The 13950-nt window shown below is 43.5% G+C and overlaps 1 pseudogene; it reads right to left on the reverse strand.

Moving 5' to 3' along the window:
* Positions 1-3708: 3708 nt before the first annotated feature.
* LOC110289049 lies at positions 3709-5881 on the reverse strand (annotated as a pseudogene).
* Positions 5882-13950: the final 8069 nt, after the last annotated feature.

A 13950-nucleotide genomic window follows, 5' to 3' on the forward strand; every position in this document is an offset into this window, starting at 1 on the left:
GTTGTGGCCCTATGTAGGCCGGATTTCTCTCTCCCCAACCAGAGCAGTCTCAGGTCCCGCGTGATTGGACTGGAGCAGAAGCTGTGTTCCACTCACCAACAGTCCCAAAATCCTGCGGCGGGGGTCGTGGGTAGCTGGCGGGTGCATTCTGCTTTCTTATATAATCCAAGAGCACCTGATTTACAGACTTGTCTAGAGGCAATCTTATGAAGGCATTCTCTCCATCGAGTTTCCTTTACTGTTTAAAGAAAGCTGGTGTCAAATCCACAAAACCGAAACAACAGGCATGACATGGTCTGAATATAATTGGCCTCTACAGGCTCAAGTGTTTGCTCACTTTGTCCCTTTCTGCTTGGGCTTGGGGGAAGTTATGAAATTTTCTGATGTGGAGCCTAGCTGAAGGAATCCTTCATGTCCTGAAAATCTGCTCTCAGAGATCACAGCTCACATTGAGGCCATGCTAAAACCCCTAATAAGGAGTCACCTAACCTGTCCCTCACCCATACTCTAGATGACCTTTCACCTACCTCTTGCATGCCTGGAATCAACACTGTCCCTTCTGACTCTGGTGTCTTTTCTTTTCTTTCCACTCAACTTATACTACCCAAAGTTGGTTTGCAGTTTTAGCCTGTTTCTAGTTTTCTGATTGTTTTTACATGGTACCATTTCCTGTTTCTATATACCAGACCTCAAGAAATATTAATTGGATTTAGTGATAACTGAAGAGCACAATTCTCCAATTGGGGAACAAGGAGAGGCCAGGTAAGTTAAAGCAGAAATGTAGTTTTCTATGTAATTCACCTTAGCCAATCTTAGCCTTGGATCCTCTGTGAGGCTCTTTCCCTCCTGAACTGAGGACTCATGCGTATGGTTCTGAATCAAGGATATGGGTCAGAAGGGTTCGGAGAGCACAGATTCCTCATTTTGCTTTAGGAGTTCAGGCTGAGTCAGGTCTTGTTTCGCTTTACTTTATAATGTTCAGGTTCATTGGGTGGTTGACGTCTCTAGCAATTACCAGTAGGAACAACAGACATGATGAGATGTGTAATGTAAGTACTAACTCCTAGAAGCTAGGAACTCTAGAGCCTGAGTCCTCACCTCTTGGGGTTAGTATCCTGGAAGTGGTGTCTGGGGACAAGTTACTTTGCCCTGACCCATCTTCCTGCCTGAGTCACAAAGTCTTCTGAGTCCAAACACAGGGACTATTAAGTCAGGAATTCCTGAACATTTTATTTTAAATATGTCCATAGATGTCTATATATACTTAAAATTTCTGTGTATAACCAAGGTAAATTTCCTTCTGTCATCTATATTCATCCATACTCACTATGTTGGGGAACTGAAATTTGAGACCCTTATGCTATTGAAAATAATATATAATAACTTGCAACTGTGTCACAATAAATTTTGTGAATCCACAGATCTTATTAATGGGGACTCAAATGGTTTGTGATTTTATTTTTAATCCCTGTGATTTTCATCTGGCCAGTGGCTCCTCAAGTACCTTTCTTTGATTCTAATGGTAGAAGTGGCTACCAGGCACATGGGTACAGTCTGGCGTGAGCCCTAGGAGACCCTATGTTACTTCTTTCATGTTCAGGCCCAATCTGTCCATTCACTGAATCTGATTTTCATCCTGTGAGTCACATTCTTCAGTGAAGTGCCTAAATCCAAATAGCATTCCAGAGATCATACCTGGCTATATCTTTATGAAAATACCACATGGAGTTTCAACCTGGGCACAGTGAGAAATGAACCCTGATCATGCACAAGGTTGGACCTTGATCTTCCATGTGGGAGCAAGGAGATTAGGTTATCAAAATACCTTTAAAAAAGCATCAGGATTGAGACAGTGGCTATATGGCTGAGTCATTATGTTTCTTAGACACAACTTTGTTTACATCAAACCTACTTTCTATAAGAAAAGCAAATACTAATTCAGATTGTTTGAATTGACATTAGCATACTAGAGCTATGTCCAACATATACCATTCAGTTCTTAAAGTATTTGTCTAATGCTTTACTTGGGAACAGGTCCTCAGCCTAGGTTGGTCTTATACTTGCATACATCCTGTGGCCAAAACCTCTTCCCTGGTGGTATTCCAGACATGTTATACTACCCTAGGCTATCAGTTTACCTCTCACATCTGTGATAGAATAGCTCAGATATCTTTTGTGGGACAATAACAGAAACACATCCTAATATTGTCACTGACAGTTGACAACAGAATACAATGACACCAGAGTAATACACAGAAATGAAAACAAGAATAATCCAAGTTGAAAACAAGATCTAAATATCTCCTGATTTAACATCAGACTGAGGCCTGACCAGACTGACTCTCAATATGAGAGAATATACCAGACACTGGACAAGGCCCTAAAAATGTCTTAGATGTTTTGATCACATAACCCAGAAAACGGGTATATTGAAAGAGTGGGATTAGGAGAAAGCAAGATGATGACACATGTGGAAAGGGACAATGGAGAAGCCCAGTTGGACCCAGCAACAACTGTGCATAGTCCAAGGCTCCCTTGACTCCACACTACAACCAATGACATACAGGCAATGGATGTAACACATCAAACACAAATTTCATACGTTTATCAGCCTTTATTTTTTTCATCAAATTTTACTCGTGTTTAGGAAATGAATCATTGAAATGATCTGCCAGCATGTTGCACAACCATATACAAATGCTTAATTAAGGACAAAACCATGAAGTGATAGGTAGGCTAGTAAAAGCTAAATTCCAATCAGGGATGGAGAATTCCCAGCCCTGCCTGTGTTGGAGTATGAAAGATGACTGGGGAATACACAAAGTAAGGATCAGGATGGGGCTTGTTGCTGCCCATGACATGCTTACATTATGCTCAGAGAAGGGAGACACACAGTCATAGTCAGATGTAGAAAGAGAAGGAAACATGGGAGGAGAAACCAGACACTGTGCTTAATGTCCAGGTACCACATTGAGACATATACATTAACCTGTAGATAAAAAAGAACAAAGAAGAAACCCAGATATATGTCTTTAAATGGTGAGATAATTAACAATGCATCACTCGATCAAATGGTCCCAATCCCAAGAGTCCCCATCTCTCAGTGTTCTATCCTCAATCCTTCTCACAGATACACACCAGGTCCTATAGGGTGTCATTTTTTAATGCTGTAACATAAAGCTGGGCATCCTAGGAAATTCACCTCACTGTGGCAAGCAAAGCAAAACTGGGTGTGCTCTTTTCTATATTAATGTAAGTTTCTCGTGGATGAGCCACGACTATTATTACTGACTAGACTGAACGTAGTTTTTTCCTGTTTAACCTGGAAACATGCTCTTATATGGGAGGTCATAGAGGCAGCAGGATGAAGACACCTAGAGGGATCTCCTGGTCTTTATCTTACATAAGTATCCAGAACTGTGACTGCAGATTCAGAGAATCATGATGGAAACCTGTACATGAAGTGTGATATCTGGAACCCTGGAAGTTTAATCTAAATAGGAAATTGTCTCGGACAGTTGAGAATGAGGTCTCTGTCACCTCTGTCAATGTAGTTATGATTCTGTTTATTATTTCTGTTATGCTCAAACAATGTAGGTACTCTCAGCACATCTGCCATGTATGAACTGCAGCTGTGTGGATGAAATCTGCTGTCATGTGGCAGGGCACTCTCACAGATTGGCCGTGTTATTTCCCTCAAGACATAAATTAAGTCCCTGCCCTTTTCTTACCTCTAGTTCTCCTATTCCTTATCAGAAAAGCAATCACTACCCCCATAAGCAGAGCTCCAAGAACCACAGCAATCACAATAGACATGATGGGTAAGGTTGGCTCAGGAGGCTCTGGGAAGGAAACAATGAAAAGCAGAGTGACAACACTGACATGCTGCTCTGTATCTTGACCATGCTGGAGCTGTCCCTGAGGACTCCCATTCTCTCAGAACCATGTCTATGTTCACTTCCAGTCCTTACCCCATCTCAGGGTGATAGGCTCAGGCAGCCCCTTGTGATTCACATGACATGTGTATCTATGCTCTTCTCTAGAAGGTACCACAACATCTGCCCACTTCTAGAAGCTTCCATCCCCTGCAGGCATGGTCTCTGACACCTCCATGTCTGAGGTTTGGTTGCTCTCATCGCTTTCCCAGGTCAGGGTGATTTTATCAGGGTAGAAGTTAAAGGCCCAGTACCTCAATGTGATTTTCGTGTCAGGTCTGACCTTACGAGTTACATGTATTTTAGGAGTGTCTTCGGGAAACAATCAGAAATTTAAGGCATTTGGCATCCTTCCTGGGGATCAATCAATGCACATGTAACTGTGTGTGAATACAGTAGATTTAGTTTGAAGGAGAGGTGCCAACCCCTCACAGCAACCTACACTCAGGATATGGATGAGGTAATCTATTCCTTGGAATGTTTCAAAATCAACATGAACCAGGATAGAGGAGGAAATGCTGTATCTCCCTGTAGGAGGATTGAATTCTAGTTCTGGGAGGAGATTAAAGACTCAAAGACACATTGGGGATAGACCTCAGAGTCATTGTATACAGACATTGACAAGCCTGAAAGAGATCATGGTTCATGAATTAAATGGAAGTAGCTGCTGCTTAATTCACAAACTGAACCCTCCTAAGAGAATGCTGAACATTAGGGAGTCTTTTTCATGCAGATACAGGAAACCCCCAAGCCCTCTTTCCCCTTTGATGCAAGACTGAGCTAGTGTTCCAGCTTCTTCCAGTTGAGGAGAAATCCTCAGGGGACAGGAGTTCAAGTGTCAGAACAGATGGGGCAGTGTGTTTTCTTACTTTTTGTCAGCAAAAATGCTTTCCCATAGATCAGCTCTCTGAAGAGTAAGTCCACACAACTCCCCAACAGGTAAGTCTGCAAACCTTGTGGAACACCTGATGAATCCCACAGCTTCTTGCGCATCTCAGCAAATTTGCCAACTGGAGTCCACGTCATCAGGTCCTCATTCAGCCTGATGAAATCATGGTCATTGAAGGCTACTTCAAAGAATTTGTGACTGAAATCACCTTGAAACAGGACATAGCGGTCATACCTCCTCTGGCTTGTGTGATATCCTGAACAATAACCCACTTTCAGCCACTTCAACAAGCCCTAGCAGGTGATAGAACCATACAGAGAAATGATCTCTTTGATATGCCCTTTCTAATTTGATCGATTTGAGCAATTCAGAACACTGTCCTGTGGCTCTCTTGAGTGATGGGTCACATTTTCTAGGGGAAATACTTGAACATGGAGACTGGGATCAACCCCATGGTGAGCTGTAAATTTGTGGTTTGTGATTGGGGCTCACTCAACAGTTGCACTGTAGTTGTAGATTTTGAGCCTTCTGCTCATTAACACTCTTAATTGCTGAAAATAGTCCAGAACAGCATATGTTCTATCCTTCCAATTCTTTGGTTTCTTTTGATCTTTCCATGGTGCACAGTGTTCCATTCACTGAACATCTTCTCTGTTGTTGAATCTCTCAAATTGTGTGTATCAACAACACTTATGAACTGGGGCTCAGGAAGCCCAGGCCAGGTGAAGAGAGCTTGGTAAAATCCAAGAAAGTGTGCACCTAGATATAGTGAGTCTTTAGATGCTAACCCTGCACTAGGAGCCCATATTGCTCCACAACACAGCCCCCAAGAATAGCTGGAATTAGAAAGCAAGGAGCAGGGGTAGGATATAAAATGGAGAAGTGAATGGAAGTTTTTGCTGGGCTAGGGAGAAGACAGAGTTTCCTGGTGCTCCACCTGTAGGGATGGAGTCCTTTGCTGATGTCCTTTCCCTATTGACAACCCCACTCACCCTCTGGTCAGGGACAGTAGAGCCAGCAGCAGCAGGAAGAGAGCCTCGGTAACACAGGTCTTCATTCTGTTTGAAGAATGGAGACAGAGACTCAGACTCTGCTATTATCTGTTCATTTCCTAATCTTGAAGGGATGAGCCTGATAAGTTTTTCTTAAGAATTCCCAAAGGTAGTGATAGAGGACATTTGGGTTTGGTGATGGAAAGATGGATGCCTGGAAGAGAACTCTCTAGGGCCTTCTCCCTTCACAGCTCAAATACAGCTGAGATGCACTGTCATGAGGGGGTTTCAGTTATGGATTCTTAGAATTCTTAGGCATCAATGGTCCCAATTATATCTCAATGAATGGAGACCTGAGGACTTGGACTACAGCTGGCAGGACAGCTGAGAGACTCAGACAACTGTGGGAGGGGTTAGATTATGCACAAGATGTGAAGACTTACCTGGAGTTTGAATGTCAGAAGTCATTCCTCTCATAGCTGGACTATGGGAAGGAAATTTTGCTTAGAAGAGGTAAAGAAAAGAAAATGTTTCATGTTCTGTGAGAATGGAGCTCCTGTACTCTGAGAATTAGACCCAAAGGGCTAAGCCTTCACTCAGGACAGTTCAATCTGTCAATTAAACAGCAGGTCCTTCCATTTCTTTGGTGAACCATGACCTCTCTCAAGCCTGCTCAATATCCATGCACAATGACTCTGTAGTCCTACTCCAGTGTTTCTGATTCCACCCCCTTCACTAGGTCAGTATAAAAAGTCCATATTCCTAGAGGGAGGTCCATCATCTCCTATTTTCTGATACATTCTGATTCTGAAACTTTCTGAATTACCCAAGCCATACTCTGAATTTAGGCTACTTTGTGATGTTGGCACTTCTCCTTCAAGACAACTCTCCTGTCCATTCATAAAAAGGTAACTTGAACACTGATGTATCCTCAGGAAGACTACAAAATGCCTTAAATTTTCAACTGTTTCCCTCAGACGGCCTAAAAGTACATGTAACCCCTAGGGTCAGACCTGTCAGAAAAATCACCCTAAGGTACTGAGTGATATGGCCCTGAACTTCTACCAAACTGAAATCAACCCTAACCTGGCAGAGGTATGGGAGCAACCATACACAGGACATGGAGGGGGTAGAGACCAGGCCTGCAAGAGATGGAACCTTCCCAATATAGGTAGTGTAGTAATGCCCTGGGGAAGAGCAGAGATACAGATGTCATGTGAATCATGAAGGGCTGCCTGAGTCCATCACATCAAGATGGGATAAGGATAGGGAGTGAGCACGAAGACCATTCAGAGAGAGAGGGAGTCCTTTGTGAGAACTAGAGCAGGGTCAAGACTGAGAGGTGGAGGTCAGAAGCCTCACAATTGCTTACTTTCCTTTCACTTTCCAGAGCTGCCAACATGCACCTTCCCATTCATGGCTATTATGAGTCCTCTGGTTCTTAGAGCCCTGCTTATGGGAACAGTAGTGACTTTTCTGATACATAAGAGAAGGACTAAAAGTAAACAAAGGGTGGAATGAATCTTAGTTCACATCTCCATGAGGATTTCAAACTTGAGCTGAGCGTGTAACCTGACACATGACAGCAGATTCCCTCCACACAGCTGCTAATTTAGCCTGGAGTTTATGTGCTGACATTAACTCCATTGTGTAGCATAAAAAGAATAGTGCACACATTCATAGCAGCAATGACAGAAGTGGCAGAGATTTGATGCTCAGCTCTCAGAAATCAGAGGGAAATTTCCTATTTAGAATAGAAACCCAGGAAGCCAGTTATCCCTCTTCATGTACATATCTTCCATCACATTTATCTGGATCTACAGTCACAGTTCTGGACACTTATCTGAGATAAGAATCAGAACATTTTTCTAGACCCTCTGGATCCTGCTACCTCCATGAGCGCTAATAAAAGGGTTTATTTCCAAGAGTAAAGTGAGAGACAGCTATGTTCAGTCTCGCCAGTAATCACAGTGGTGGCTATTCCCTACACAGCTTATAACAATACAGAAAGGAGCCCTGGGAAATCTCAGCCAGCACGTGTCTCCTCATTTAGTTGCATCTTCCCTTGCTTTTGACTTTTAATAGAAGATTAAGTATTTTTCAAAGCAAATTAGAAAGAATATGTCTTTCTTCACTGTGTACATTCTGTCAAGGACCTTTATCTTTTTCCTTCAAATAATGTTTAGCTGTGACTTTTAAAACAGTTTTTTATTTTAATTTAAGAAAATGCAATCATTGTGTTGTGCTCTGAGTCCACGGGAAGCCCAGAGGAGCCCAAGAATTCCAAAGTCCTCTACAACTCCCAAAAGTGTCTTTTATTGTTTCAAGTATGAACTCTGTTTACCCACCTAGCACTTATGGGGTGAATGCTGGCAGGTGACCCTGAGTCCAGAAAACAATGGATTTATATACAGTATAGTTAGGAGTAGTGTGAATCTTTACAGTAAAGGGGAGTAGAGGGTGGAATAGTACTGAAGCAGGAGAGTGGGTTAATAGGTGTCTGTTCGGGGACCTTTTTTTATGACCAGTCATAACTGTCTGTGATCTGACCTCTGTTTACCTTTTTTCCATGGTCTCCCTTGAGCTTGATTATTTCTGTAAGGTCTTAAGGATAGGCACTTGGAGTTCTTATCAGCAGAAGTGTTGGTTTTTGGAGACACAGAGGCAGGGAGAATATCTCCTCAGAAAGTCCTCATTATGGGTCATGCCATTCTAACACTAGGAGAGGGGGAGGGAGCCCCTGGCTGCTGCCAGGGGAAGAAGCACAGAAACCAGCTGTCTGCATATCAAGCTTGCAGTGGGGGAGGGGGGAGTGGGTTGGGGAGAGGATGAGAGCCTCTGCATGGAACACAAAGGCAAACTGTCTGTACAACAATGAAGTCTCTCTAGTATCAGTAATTCCAGAGTTACAACATTCCTCTTTCTTTTGGTGGCACTAGAGGCCAATCTTGGACTCTTTATAGGCCTAAATCGTCTGTGCTAACTGGTTGGTACTGGATCTCATCACCATCAGTTGAATAGACCATAATCTCTGCTTTATATACTGCAAAAGCTTATTGATTATGCATGGACCCAATGTGGGCAGTAACAGAAGAATCATCAGGGGCCTTGTGAATGTTGAAATGAGGGTAGTTATCAATCGGGAATTATCAAATAGTGAATGATATACCAGCTTTTGGAGTTTTCTCGTTCTCTTTCTGTGCTTTCTCTAACCTTAGCTAGTGACTCTCTGATTATTCCAGAGTGATTTACATAAAAGCAACATTCTACTCCTAGAGCAGCACACAGGCCTCCCTGCTGCAGGAACACGAAGTCTAACCCTAGTCTGTTCTGCAGAACTCCCTCAGCCAGGGAATCTACATTTCACTCAAAGCATGCAATGGATTTTTCTAAGCATTGGTTGTCTTGATCTATATCTAATTTAAAACTGTTATAGTTCTTCTCTTGCAATGTTAGGGCTGCTATCACAGTGCCTGATCCAGCTAGCCCTGCTCTCAGAATTACAGCCAAAGTTAGGAAAATAGGTTCTCTCTTCTGCCTCATGAGATCTCCCCCAACATGTCCTATTAGGTTCTTCAGCACTATTTCCTCTGAATAATAGGTTATGCCTGGCACCAACTAGACTAGAATACAGAACTCCTTCACAGTAGGGGAATTAAGGACCTCTCTGCACACACAGAGTCAACCCCATTGGACATCCCCACAAAGCCTGTTTAGGTGGAATAACCCATTTGGAATGAACTGTGGGGATTGTTTGGTTACAAAGATGCTGATATGACAAGGGAACTTTTCCCAGGTAGGTCCCCAGTCCTGATATTGTCTGCAGGGTTAGGCTGAGCCTTCTTGGGATCATCTGCATGCAGAGTCTCTCTCAGACTCTATATTTAGATATAAATCCAAGACCTTCATAAAAGGGGGATCTGGCATTATACTACAGCCAGCAGGAGGTGGTTAGATCTGGCTGGGAGCCTTTCAAAATCTGTAAGGTTTTTAGCATCATTGACCAGAGCAGATCTAAAGGCTCTGTGCAATTAAAAAAAAATCTCAAGGCTGGAGACCCCTGCTGGGTGAGCACTGGTGGGGGCAGCAGTCTCAGGTCTAAGGACCAGCTTTGGCGCAGGTTTTTTCCAGGGCAAGACCTCTTGATATAGGTTTAGGGTTTGACAGAATTCACTTTGGACTTACAGCCACCAGCAGGGAGTTCACAACTGGTTTTACCACAAGTCTGATGATGGTGAAGAGGAGGCCAGGACTAATCCCTGCAAAGATGTGGAGTTGGAGGCCCCAGGACTTCCCAGCTTCCCAAGCATTTGCCTGTTTCCCTTTGTCTGTGAACCTCAGTAAAACTTCAGACCTGCTCTCCTTTCTGCTGAGCACAATAAGGTCTTCCTTCAACACTCCCCAGGCTTTTATCCCTGTAACTGGTGTCTCACATCCCCAGGAAGCACAGTAAAATTGTTCTGAACCCCCACATGTAACAATCCTTTTTTTCTCCAGGACATATATAAAAAGCTCTCCACCAACATGGTGGGTATGAATGCCATAAAGTCGGTTGGGTGTCAGGCCATGAGTTATCAGTTATCAACTGGCACAGATCAAAGGTTAAATCTGGCAACCACGGGGCCCCAAGTGACTTTTTTGTATTAGCCAGTTGAGCCCCAGTAACCTGTTTCAGGATTCTCAATTGTCCAAGTCAAGTCATAAGGTTGGTGTGAGTTTTTGATCTCTGAATGGAGACATGGGCTGGGAACATTAGTGCATGCAACCAGTAAAAACAGTAAGCCTGGGACCTAGTTAATTATAACTTGAAGGGATGAGTGCTCCTTTGGACCCTCTGTTCCAGCATTGGCAGCTGTGAATTCTGACCATCTTCTTCTGGAAAGAATGGATCAGCAGGTCTAATGTGAGTGCAGTGTATCCAAGCAGTGATCCTGTCCACCTATACAACTGTTGGAGCTATTATCAGGATGATTTAAGGTCCCTTCCACTGAGGCTCCAACTCTTCCTGGCGAAACCCGGTCTCCAGGTTGAAACTTGTGGGACTCTGGAACCCGGCCTATTTCATAAAGGGCACCCAGTTTAGGCCACACCTGTTCGTGTACCCATTGTGTTGCTCTGACCTTAGTTATTAATAAATCATCTTCTAATTCTACAATGACTGCTGGCTGAAGGTTAGGAACAATAGGGGCTGGGACACCATACATGATTTCAAAAGGAGTTGGTCCTAACTGGTAAGAGCAAAGAGAAGGAGTGCCACCCAGTCTATGGCAGTCTACAGGGCTAATTTAGTCAAGGTCTCCTGAAGTGTCTGATTCATTCTTTCTAGCTGTCCTGAACTTTGGGGCCTGTACGCAGAATGTAATTTCCAATCCGCCCCAATATATCTTACTATATCCTGGCTTACTTTGGACACAAATGCTGGTCCATTGTCTGACCCTATCATATGCGTGAAGCCATACCTGGATAGGATATATTCTAGTAACTTCTTAGTTACTACGTTTGCAGTCTCAGTCTTCGTCGGAAAGGCTCTGACCATATGGAGAATGTATCCACGAACACTAGTAAGTACCTGTAGCCGTACTTTCCTGGTTTGATTTCTGTAAAATCAACTTCCCAGTAGGTCCCTGGTCTCTAACCTCGCAGACATGATCCAGGATGTTTGGCAGTGTTGTGGGTGTTGGTCAATTGGCAAGCTTTGCCGCTTGATACTACATCTTCGACAGTACGCTGCATGTTTCTGAAAATCACTTTAGATTGTTTCACTGCATCTGCCATCCATTTCACTCCCATGCGAGTGACTCTGGGGATTTTCTTGAGGATAGATCTTGCTAGGGAGGCAGGTAATATTAGCTAACCTTTAGTCATCTGCCACAAGCCCTCTGAACTCCAGCTCATGGGCTGACTCTTGGCCCATTTGTCCTCCTCCTCTGTGTAGGCTGGGCATTCCAGTAGGTTGGGGTTGGATGGTTCTGGTAGAGTGGCAGCTAACATGGAAGCAGCTGTTTCCTCTAAGGCTGCCACTTTGGCAGTTCTGACAGTCATTACCTCTGACAACTGCCGTGGTTCTTTTTTGGTGGCCCCAACAATGTATGATTGCCACTCTCTTTGGCATCCTGAGGGCTTCAAGTAACTGTAGGATCTCATCTTTGTTTTTGATAGTTTTTCCTTCTGCAGTTAGCAGCCCTCTCTCCTGGTATATGGATCCATGTATATGGGTGGTCGCAAATGCATACCAGCTATTGGTGTAGATGTTGACAATCAGTCCTTTTCCCATTATGAGGGCCTGAGATAGTGTTATCAGTTCAGCCTTTTGAGATGAGGTACCTGGGGAGAGAGACCAGGCCCAAATTACCTCCATTTCTGTGGTCACTGCTGTTCCTCTCTTCCTCTGTCCCTCTCAAATGAAACTGCTTCTATCCATGAACCAAGTTTGCTCTGCCCCTGGTAAAGGCAAATCTTTTAGGTCCAGTCTAGTACTGTATGCCTGTGCCAAGATTTTACTTCATTGGTGGAGCAGCTGATCTAAGTCTGGGTTAGACAGGAGGGTTTCAGGATTGAAGCAGGCTGCTAGAAAGTATCTTGGCCAGGATCGATTAGTAGGGTTTGATAGTGAGACATATGGGCATTACTGAGCCACATGTCTTGTGGCTGTTTGAGCATTCCTTTGACTGCATGGGGGTACTCATGTTTAAATTCTGTCCATAGTTAATTTATCTGCATCTTTAACCACTGATGCTGTGGCTGCAAAGATGTGCAGGCACGGTGGCCATCCTGCTGCCACTGGGTCTAATTTCTTTGACATATAGGCCACAGGCCATTTCCATGGTCCCAGAGTTTGAGTCAAGACCCCTTTGGCTATTCCGTTCCACTTGTCGATGTACAGATAAAATGGTTTTGTGATGTCTGGGAGCCCCAAAGCAGGAGCTGACAGTAGGGCTAAAATCCCTTTAAAAAAATATAAGAAAACACAATCAAACAGTCAAAGGAAATGAATAAAACCGTCGAAGAAAATGGAACTAGAAACAATAAAGAAATCACAAAGGGAGACAGCCCTGGAGTTAGAAAACCTAGGAAAGAGATCAGGAGTCATAGATGCAAGCATCACCAACAGAATACAAGAGTTAGAAAAGAGAATCTCATGTGTAGAAGGTACCATAGAAAATATTGACACAACAGTGAAAGAAAACACAAAAAGCAAAAAAACTCCTAACCCAAAACATCCAGGAAATCTAGAACACAATGTGATGTGGATGGCAACATGTGCTTGTTGACAGGAGCCTGATATACTGTCTCCTGAGAGTCTCTGCCAGTGCCTGACAAAGAAATAATTAGGTGCTCAGAGCCATCCATTAGACAGAGCACTGGGTCCCCAAAGAAGGAGCTAGAGAAAGGATCCAAAGAGCTGAAGGGGTTTTCAGCCCCATAGGAGGAACAACAATATGAACTAACCAGTACGCCCAGAGCTACTTGAGACTAAACCAGCAACCAAAGAATACACATGGTGGGACTCATGGCTCCAGCTGCATATGTAGCACAGGATGGCCTAGTCAGTCAACTATGGGAGGAGAGGCCCCCTCCCCTTCCCCCTATTCACCAACCCACCCACATTCTTCACCAAAATACCAGAAAAAAAACAGTCTTTATGCCACATTCTGAAATTCTTCTCCTTTGAAATCTCTTGGGCCAGGTCAACACAGTTCAATTACTCCCAGCAACTAAGTCTTCCATATTCCTACTAGGATGATCCATTAAGCCGCATTTAAAGCATTCCATTGCTTTCCAAATCCAAACTCCCAAAATCCACATTCTTTCAAATAAAAGCATGGTCAGGCCTATCACAGCAATACCCCAGTCCCTGGTACCAACTTCTGTCTTAATTAGGGTTTTACTGCTGTGAACAGACACCATGACCAAGGCAAGTCTTACAAAAAACAACATTTAATTGGGGCTGGCTTACAGGTTCAGAGGTTCAGTCCATTATTATCAAGGTGAGAGCATGGTAGCATCCAGGCAGGCATGTCACAGGCAGAGCTGAGAGTTCTACATCTTCATCCAGGGATGTAATTTTTCCTTGATCTACCTGTCTGTCAATGTACCAGTACCATGCAGTTTTTATCACAATTGCTCTGTAGTA

Source organism: Mus caroli, unplaced genomic scaffold (genome assembly GCF_900094665.2).
Source record: "Mus caroli unplaced genomic scaffold, CAROLI_EIJ_v1.1 scaffold_15892_1, whole genome shotgun sequence".
In the NCBI taxonomy this organism is placed as follows: Eukaryota; Metazoa; Chordata; class Mammalia; order Rodentia; family Muridae; genus Mus; species Mus caroli.